The 9022-nt window shown below is 44.8% G+C and overlaps 1 pseudogene; it reads left to right on the forward strand.

Moving 5' to 3' along the window:
* Positions 1 to 581: 581 nt before the first annotated feature.
* LOC147998065 (Y-linked testis-specific protein 1-like) lies at positions 582 to 2322 on the forward strand (annotated as a pseudogene).
* Positions 2323 to 9022: the final 6700 nt, after the last annotated feature.

The following is a 9022-nucleotide window of genomic DNA, read 5'->3' on the forward strand; positions in this document are numbered from 1 at the left end:
ATCTAATAAATTCCTTGTATCCAGAAGTGCTGGTAAATTTTAAAGACATTTAAAATATGACTGGTCGATATCGGGTTTGTCATCAGTTTATCCCGACTTTGGAAGCAGATCCAGGAGCTAATTTTTCCTCGCTCTTTGCAAAGAATCCATAATTCATGATTGCCATTGACTTCAATACAAGGTATTTAATCCTGTCAAATTCTAGCTTTGTGTGAATAAAAATGGCCCTCCTCTAATTGTGGGTTTTGATAAAGCTAATTTTTTTTGTGCTATCCAGAGGCCTGCCTCGGAGAGAGAGACTAGCAATATTTCCGATACGGAGAATGACTTAAAGATAACCAAAGGAAAGATAGGAGCTGGGTAAATCACCACCAAGGATGTTGGTGACTCAGAAAACAAAGACTTTTTCAGGAAGAAAAAATGCATGAAAAGAGCTACTTGGGCAGAATGTGACTGGAGTCATCAGAATATTTGGGTGGGGAGTTTATTTTGGGTCTCCAGGAGGCTATATGAGAAGCTAAACCCTAGAACTGGAAGTTTCTAAGCGTAACTAGGGAAGGAACTGGGCTGAGAGGGCTTCTATGACGTAAGCAGAGCCTGGATGATGTCACAGCGCACTGGGCGGAGGTTGCGCTTCTCTTCCACTTGGGGGCGATAGACTCCCCTGAAGGTGGGTTCACTATCTTCACAGCGGGGTGTGAAAGCCAGTTGATAGCTCATAGTAAGAGGGTAGAAGAGGAGTGTGGCCACCCTTCTGGCTCCTTTGCTATCCTTTCTCTTTTCTGCTTGCTTAAAGTGGGGACAGGGATACTTAATCCCACACTGACCTACCCATTCAAGGAGAGGTTCCTCAGCAGATGCAAAGTGCCTCGGGTTGAAGAAATGTGTCTGAATATCTTATTCTGAGCTGTAGAGAACCATTTGTTCATTTCCCTTTGGACTTTAGATTTTGATTTTTGAGACAGGGTTGTTCTGTGGGTAGCTTTGGCTATCCTGGAACTAACTCTCTAGACCAGGCTGGCTTTGATCTCACAGAGGTCTGCCTCCCTCTGCCTCTTGAGTGCTGGAATTAAAGGTGTGCTCCACCATTGCCCAGCCCTCCTATGAACTTCTGATTACGACAGAATTAGATTCCGATGCTCAACCCTGTCTACCATCGCCTTCCTCACCTGCTCCAAAGTCCTCTTAGACAAGAGCCTTGGTCCAGCGCCCTCCCCACCCCACCCCATTGTTCTTGCAGGCAGTCACATGACAGAGGCACCAGCATTGTGTCTGGTTTAAGCAGGCGAGCTCTTCAAACCCAGGCCACGGGCAAGTATGAAGCCTGAACAAAGAACGATAGTCTCAAGACAGTGGACCAGGATGTCGTGGCCTACCACACTAGGTCTACATCCAAGAAGAAGAGGATGTCTCTGAGGAGGATGAGCACACCATCCTTCCAGAAGCGGAGGAGGAGGAGGCCTTCCCCCCAGGCCCTGAGGACATTGTGGGCTGCAGAATTTCTCACGGATGGAAGGAAGGTGATGAGCCGTCACCCAATGGACGGCCATCGTTCTAGATCAACTGCCAATAAATCCCTCTCTCTATCTGGTCAAGTATGACAGAATTGACTGTTTCTACGGCCTGGCACATCACAGCGATGAGAGGATTTTAAAGCTTAAGATCTTGATTCACAAAGTAGTGTTTCCTCAAGTGAAAGACGCCCATCTCGCAAATGCCATGGTTGGCCGCACTGTGGAGCATAAATTTGAGGGCAAACATGGCTCTAAGAACAACTGGAGGGGGGTGGTCCTAGCCCAGGTGCCGATCATGAAGGACTGGTTTTACATCACCTACGAGAAAGATCCAGTCCTGTACATCTACCAGCTTCTGGATGATTACACAGAAGGTAACCTCCGTATCATTCCAGAGACTCCTCCAGCAGAGGTGAAGTCAGACGTTGACAGTGATATCTTAACAGGTCAATGTGTGCAGTTCACCAGAAGCAACAGGTCCAAATAGATCGGCCAAGTCATTTGGTGAGCCGAATCTGAGTAATATGGTGAATTCGCTTAGTTCCCAATAGGCCGCAGTAGTAATAAGTGGACTGTTCGGGATATAGAAAATTTTTCACAAATGGAATCAAAATTTCTAGGCGAATTCAGTGAGTTCCCAATGGGACATGCTTGTATGAGTGTGCTTTTCAATATAGAGCAACATTTTAATGAACGGAATCTAAGTATCATGGTGAATTCAAGTTCCAGCCAAGCCTTCCGTGTACTTCATCAGTTTGATGGCGACGTCCACATCTACGTCTATAATCTGGTGGACAAGATCCATTAAGGTGAAATTCACAAAGTGTGGGGGACATAGATGGGGAATTTATAGGATTGGGGGAAAATTGTTTGTTTTTCTGTGTTTCAGATTCACAAGGGCCTTTGACAACCCCAGTATCTTTTCCAGTGGAATTTGTTTTTGCTCTAAAAATTAAAATGTGTGATTTGACATGTTGTGTGTGAACAGTTTGGTGGAGGAGACGGGCTGTGGTGCATGGAACATGGAGAGGAATCCAGAAAGGTCAAGGCTGTGAACAGTAAGTCTGATGTCACGTAGGCTAAAACAAAGAGGACTGAGCTGGTCTGGTCTTTAGGGAGAGAAAAGAACTGGAGATGTGGCTTAGAGGAGCAGGGATAGCACGGGGGGAAAAGATGCATGTTTAGGAAGCAGTGGAGAGGGGCCAGACATAGATAGACTCTCTGAGGTGAAGTTTGAGGGAGAAACAGACAGTTGGGGAAAGAGGGTAGGGAACAGGGAGGTGATCTTGGAACTCAAGGGGAAACCCAATAAACTGATCCAAGCAGACTGAGAATCAGAGAAGGTTGGGGATTGTTTGACTAACGAAACCTAATGAAACCTGTTTTTCATCTGTAGATGTATTATTTTTAATTATGTGGGTGGGGGCAGTGCATGAACACAGGAGATCACAGACACAAGAATAGTCAGGTCCCCTGGAGCTGGAATTAAAGGTGGTTGGGAGCCATTGGACATGAGCTCAAAGAACAAATCCACGTCCTCTTTCAAAGCAGACAAGCTCTTGATCCATTGGTCATCTCTCCAGGCCCCTAAAGTCATCTTTTCAAATATATCCAACCTTCACATGCAGAGAAGAGACCAGGATGAGGGTAAAAAGATTAAATTGATGGTGATTTGGAAGAAAGACTAAAGAACACATGAGGGAGTAGAGGACACTGAGGGATGCAGGAATTCCAAATGGAGTTCTCAAAAAGTGAAGCAGGAGACCAGGAAGAACAGAAAGGGTCTAGAATGAGTTGAACTTGGGCCACATCCATATTGGTCTCTTTTGTTCCTTAAAGTACAGCCAAGACATCACTACAGAAGGTGGATGTGAGGTGGAGGCTTCCCCAGAGGACATTTTGTCGAGGATAACTCAAGAGTAGTGATTGCCAAACTCAGTTTAAATCTATCGATTCCTGAAAGTATCATGAAGCCCATTATTTTGTATGATCAATAAAAAGTAATTTTAATGGGAAGATGAGGATGCCGTGAGCTTCTGTCAGGTGTCACGCGATCCTGTGCTTAGTTTCCCTGAGCACTGTTTGTCGCTCTTGCATCCTTTAATATTTTTTGAGGTCTCTATGCCCCTAGATGAACACAAAGAGCTCCTGAAATGGTTTGTCTTGCCTCACTCTCCTTCACCTGGATGGCTCCTCCACACCTGTGGTCCCTGTTACCGTATCTAGCCCCAGGAATTTCCCGTCTATGACTCACATGTAAACTTCTCCTCAGAAAACTCTTGACGGTGACTCCAATTCAGAGGTGCTGCATTGAGCTCTATCCTATGCCATTTGCCATTACTTCAAAATGCTTTGCGGTTCCTGACCATGTAGCTCTCTACTCCTGTGAAGCCCCTGTGCACTCCATGGGGTCTCTCTGAGCCACATCTACACTCCAAGAATGTCTTTGGAGGGAACCTCTCATGGACACATTCATTGCTGTTTCTTTTCTCAAGAATAAGTTTCTCACTGCTGGACTTGAAAATACTTTCTATAGTTGATAAATTCTGTTATTTGGGGGTTTTTATACTGGCTGTTTGTCTGATGTTTTCATTTCTGCAAAAAGACATCATGACCAAGGCAACTTATAAGGAACAACATTTAAGTAGGGCTGGCTTACAGGTTCAGAAGTTCAGTCTATTTTCATCAAGGCAGGAATCATGGAAGCATCTAGGCAGACATGGTGTTGGAGAAGAAGCATATCTCCCCACAGTGATATGCTGCCTCTAACAAGGCCACACCTACTCCCCCAAGGCACACCTCCTACTTGTGCCACACTTCCCATGGAACAACCACATTCTAACCACCGACCTGATTTTATGCCAACTGGACACAAGCTAGAGTCATCAGAGAAGAGGGCGCCTCAGTTGAGAACATGCGTCCATAAGATCCAGCTGGAGGGCATTTTCTTAGTGATTGGTGGGGAGGGCCCGGCCCACTGTGAGTGGCACCATTCCTAGGCTGGTGGTCCTGGGTTCTATAAGAAAGCAAGCTCAGCAAGACATGAGGAGCAAGACAGTAAGCAGTGCCCCTCCATAGCCTCTGCCTCAGTTCCTGCCTCCAGGAACCTGTCCTGTTTGAGTTCCTGTCCCAACTTCCTTTGGTGATGAGCAGCAATGTAGAAGTGTAAGCTGAAGAAACCTTTTCCTCCCTAACTTGCTCTTTGGTCACCGTGCTTCCTTACAACAATAGGAACCCTAAGTAAGACAATTTCTTATAGAAACAGTGTGTCTAGTAGAGCCACAGACTCTTACCTCATAACCACAAATAGAGACGTATAGACACTTTGTTTAAATTTAAAGGTAATGTACTGCTCATGTACTGACCTGTGACGTTCTAGTTTGCTTCCTTCTCTCCGTGATGAATGACATGATCAAAACTAACTTGGGGAGGAAAGGGTTATTTGCCTTACAGGTCACAGAATATCACTGAGGGAAACCAGAACAGGAGCTTGAAGCGGTAACAAGGAGCTCTGCTTGTTGGCTTGCTCCTTGTCTCAGTCATTGTTCTGATGCTGTGAAGAGACATCATGGTCAAGGATCTACTATAATGAAAGCATGTAATTGGAGGATCCCTTACAGTTTCAGACGTCTGGTCCATCATCATGGCAGGGAGCATAACACGGGAGCAATAGAGAGCTACTGCTCTGTAAGCAGAGAGAGACAGAGACAGAGACCGAGACAGAGTGAGAGAGAGACAGACAGAGAGAGAGACAGAGAGACAGAGAGAGAGACAGAGACAGAGAGAGAGACAGAGACAGAGAAAGAGAGAGAGACAGAGAAAGAGAGTGGCAGAGAGAGAGACAGAGACAGAGAGAGAGAGAGACAGAGAGAGAGGCAGAGAAAGAGAGAGAGAGGGAGGGAGGCAGGGAGGGAGAGAGAAAGAGACAGAGACACAGAGGGAGAGAAACAGAGAGAGAGACAGAGAGAGACAGAGAGAGAGAGAGAAAGAGAGAGCGAGACTCTGGAAAGCATGGGGCTCTTGAAAACTCAAACCCCACTCTTGTCGACACACCCACTTCCCCCTCTTAATCCTTCTAATCCTTTAAAATCCTTAAGATTTCTCCTCTTAATCCTTCTAATCCTTTAAAATACTGTCACTCCCTGTTAACTAAATATTCAAATATATGTATGTTGGAGCCTTTCTTGTTCAAACCGCCACACTCCCCATGGCTTGCTCCATTACTATTTCTTACAGCCTAAAAGGCTATTCTTTTTACACATAACTACTGATGAAATTGCCCACAATGGTGGGCCCTCCCACAATAATCATTAATCAAGAATATGTTCCATAGACTTGCCCAAAGACTAATCTAATGGAGGCAGTTCTTGAATTGTTCTCTCTTCTCAGTTGACTCCAGATTGTCAAATTGGGGGAAAAAAAAGAGCGAGAGACCCCGCACCGTAACGAATCTCTTACTCCATGTTACATACTCACCACCAGCCACTCTCTTCTCTCAGTGTACAGACCCACTTCTCTGTATGGCAGAACTGAAGAGTAACTACTGTCACCAACATGAATACTCGAGGATATGTGACAAGAAATGAATACATTCTACAGCTCCCAACACCAAGCAAAAGCATTTTAGTGTGTGCTACACTTACTGGGAGACTGTCAGTCACTGGCCATTTCATGGGTCACAGTAGACCACAGAACCAAAAAGTCACCACCTAAACATCATCTCGTCTCAGCAGGAGACATAGCCCTTTCTCAAAACCCAAGAATCTATCTGTAGGCTTATATTTTTTCAAAACCTACTTAACTTAGGATTCTTAAACACTTCAACCATTCTTCTAGCCCACCAACCGGAGGTAGCAGAGAGAGAAAGTTGATAGGAAAAGTGAGAGAGTTTTGGACCTATTTAGAAGTAATTCTTTGGGGTAACTCCAATCTTCATTGTGCAGTACGGTCCAATAACAAACACAAAATATCAATCAGTAGCAGTGCCTTGACCTGGCAGAGACCACAAGGCTCTAACCAACCAACAAGAAGCAGCAGAAGCAGCGAGAAGCAGCCCGTATAGCACAGGTTCTTTTGTCCATTTCTCATTACGGAACGAAGACCAGCAAAGACCATCGAAGCCTTGCAAGGTGTAGCAATGTAAAAATGTCCTCTCCCTCTCTGTGCGATTACATTTATGTTCTCTGTAAACATCCTGTCCCCCTTCAAGCGTGTGCTCCATCTAAATACCACATGCCTTCTCATGTGTCTGCTTCAGCAAAACATCCTCTCCTAACATGGCTTCCAGAAAAACATCCTGTGACACAAGTGAGTTTCCAAAGAAACCAAAATTTTTCCACTTCATCTAGCCTTATCTCACACTCGGCCGTGACATCACAAAATGTATAATGGCCATCTTGCAAGGGTCCTAGGACTCAGCTCCATCAGCCGCTGGAGCTTCTGCAATTGCACTCCGTGAGACTCAGACCCTTTCGTGAGCACAACCTTCAGTTATCCCCGTAAACATTGTGCTCTCTCCATTTTCGCTCTCAGCCAATATCTGTCCAACTTCCAGCCAACTCAGCTGTTACCAGGAAAATCCTCATTAAGAAATCCAATTAATTTGACTTGATTTATTTTCCTTGACAGAACGGAGTATTCTCCCTGCCTTGTTACTCTGGTGTCTGAGTCGTCTGTAATAAAACACACTACTATTAAGATCAAAGTCACAGGAACTATGACAAATAGCAAATCACACGACAAGCATCACAGTTGGCCAAGCCTTTTCTGCAGCTTTATTGAAGTATAATTTACATACTTAAAAAATCCATTTATTTTAAGTATGTAATTTAATGATTTAAAGAAAAATTTATAGCTCCTTCCCTTTTTTAATACTCATTTCCCACTAGTTCACACGATATCGAAGTCTATTAAAAACACAGAAGTGAAGTCAGGAGAAGGACCAGAGCGGGAAGCAGGAGGTTCTTGATTTTCTAAGACGACAGATACATTGGCAGAATCTTCTGTATAAAACCACTTGGGACACATTGGGTCTTCTCTTAGCGTGCAACCTCCAGACAAAGAGTTTAAAGGGTTAAACCTCCTACATCAAATCTGGTCCTGACCTGGTATGGTCAGCATCACTTTTGGCCACTTTCATGTTAATCCATTCATCACTCTTACAAGTTGCCTAGCAACTCACATAGTAAACAAACTTATTTTGGTTCATGGTTTCATAGGTTTCGGTCCATGGTCACATGACCATGAAAGGGGCACGATAGAGGTCAACTGCTAACCTCACTGTCATCCAAGAAGCACCAACACAGGAAGAGACCAAGGACAAAAACACACCCTCCAAGACATGTCCCAAATGACCAAGTCCCTTAATTTCCTATCTCCTAGTTTCCCGCCACCTTCATACACATCCATCAACAGATGAACTCATTGATTACAGCCCACAGGGTCCAATCGCCTTTCATAGTCCACCTTTGAACATTGTACTGGGACAATGTGTATCTTAAACCCATAGGGTAGGGCCAGAAGGTTGTGTCAGAGGTCTAACCTTCACCTCACACTAGAAACAGCTGGGTAGATTTCTCAACATCACCTATTTCTTTCTGGTACTGAGCTACACCATGTCTGCATTGCAGCATTTTGTCTGGGGTGAGATACCGTCAGCAGTCAATTGTAAAGACGCCCCCCCCATGTGTTTGCATGAATGTAAAATGGGACATCTATAATATAGACACACACGCATATACACAGACTCACAGAGAGAGGTAAAAAAGGAAGGAGTTGAGTCTTAGGAACCCTCAAAGAAGAGGGAGTGGAAATATAAGATACAGAGGTCAGCGAGAACCAGAACAAAGCAGTGTCTTCTGTACACGACAGGACCACTATCCCTCAGCCCTAGCTGATGGGAAAGGGAGAGTCAGTTTTATAGCTGGTGATAAGCTGGCGAGGCTCCAGGGTCTTGCCCAAGGCCCATGAATTTATGGGCAGCATAAATGACTTGAGTGGGTTGTTACAGAGGGCAGAAAGAGAGCTTGAAGTTGGGAGAAGGGATTAGGTGGGGATGGATCTGGGAGGAGTTAGGAAGAGACGTGAGAAGTAAAGTCTATCAATATATATTGTACCAAGTTCTCAAGGAACTAATAAAAGTGGTTTATAAATACCATATCTGTACTGAACACATACAAACCATTTTTCTGGTCATCTCCTAAATAACAGCCCCTCATGATTTCATTTCATTAAGTACAAAATTAATTCAGAGATTATTTAAAGTGTAGGAGGGTCGGGGAGACGGCAGAGGAGTAAAGCCAACTGTGTGGTCACACATGCAAACACCAGTGCTTGGTATGGGAACAGGAGGATGACCGGGGCTTCCTGACAGTGAGCCTCACTTCAGGTTCAGCAGGGGACCCTGTCACAAGGGAATAAAGTAGGTAGTGAAGGAGCAGGACACGCTTTACCCTCCCCCAGCCTCTGCACTTACATATCTCTATGCACACACACATGCGCGCACACAC

This window comes from Rattus norvegicus, chromosome Y, assembly GCF_021556685.1.
Source record: "Rattus norvegicus strain SHRSP/BbbUtx chromosome Y, alternate assembly SHRSP_T2T, whole genome shotgun sequence".
NCBI classification, from domain to species: domain Eukaryota; kingdom Metazoa; phylum Chordata; class Mammalia; order Rodentia; family Muridae; genus Rattus; species Rattus norvegicus.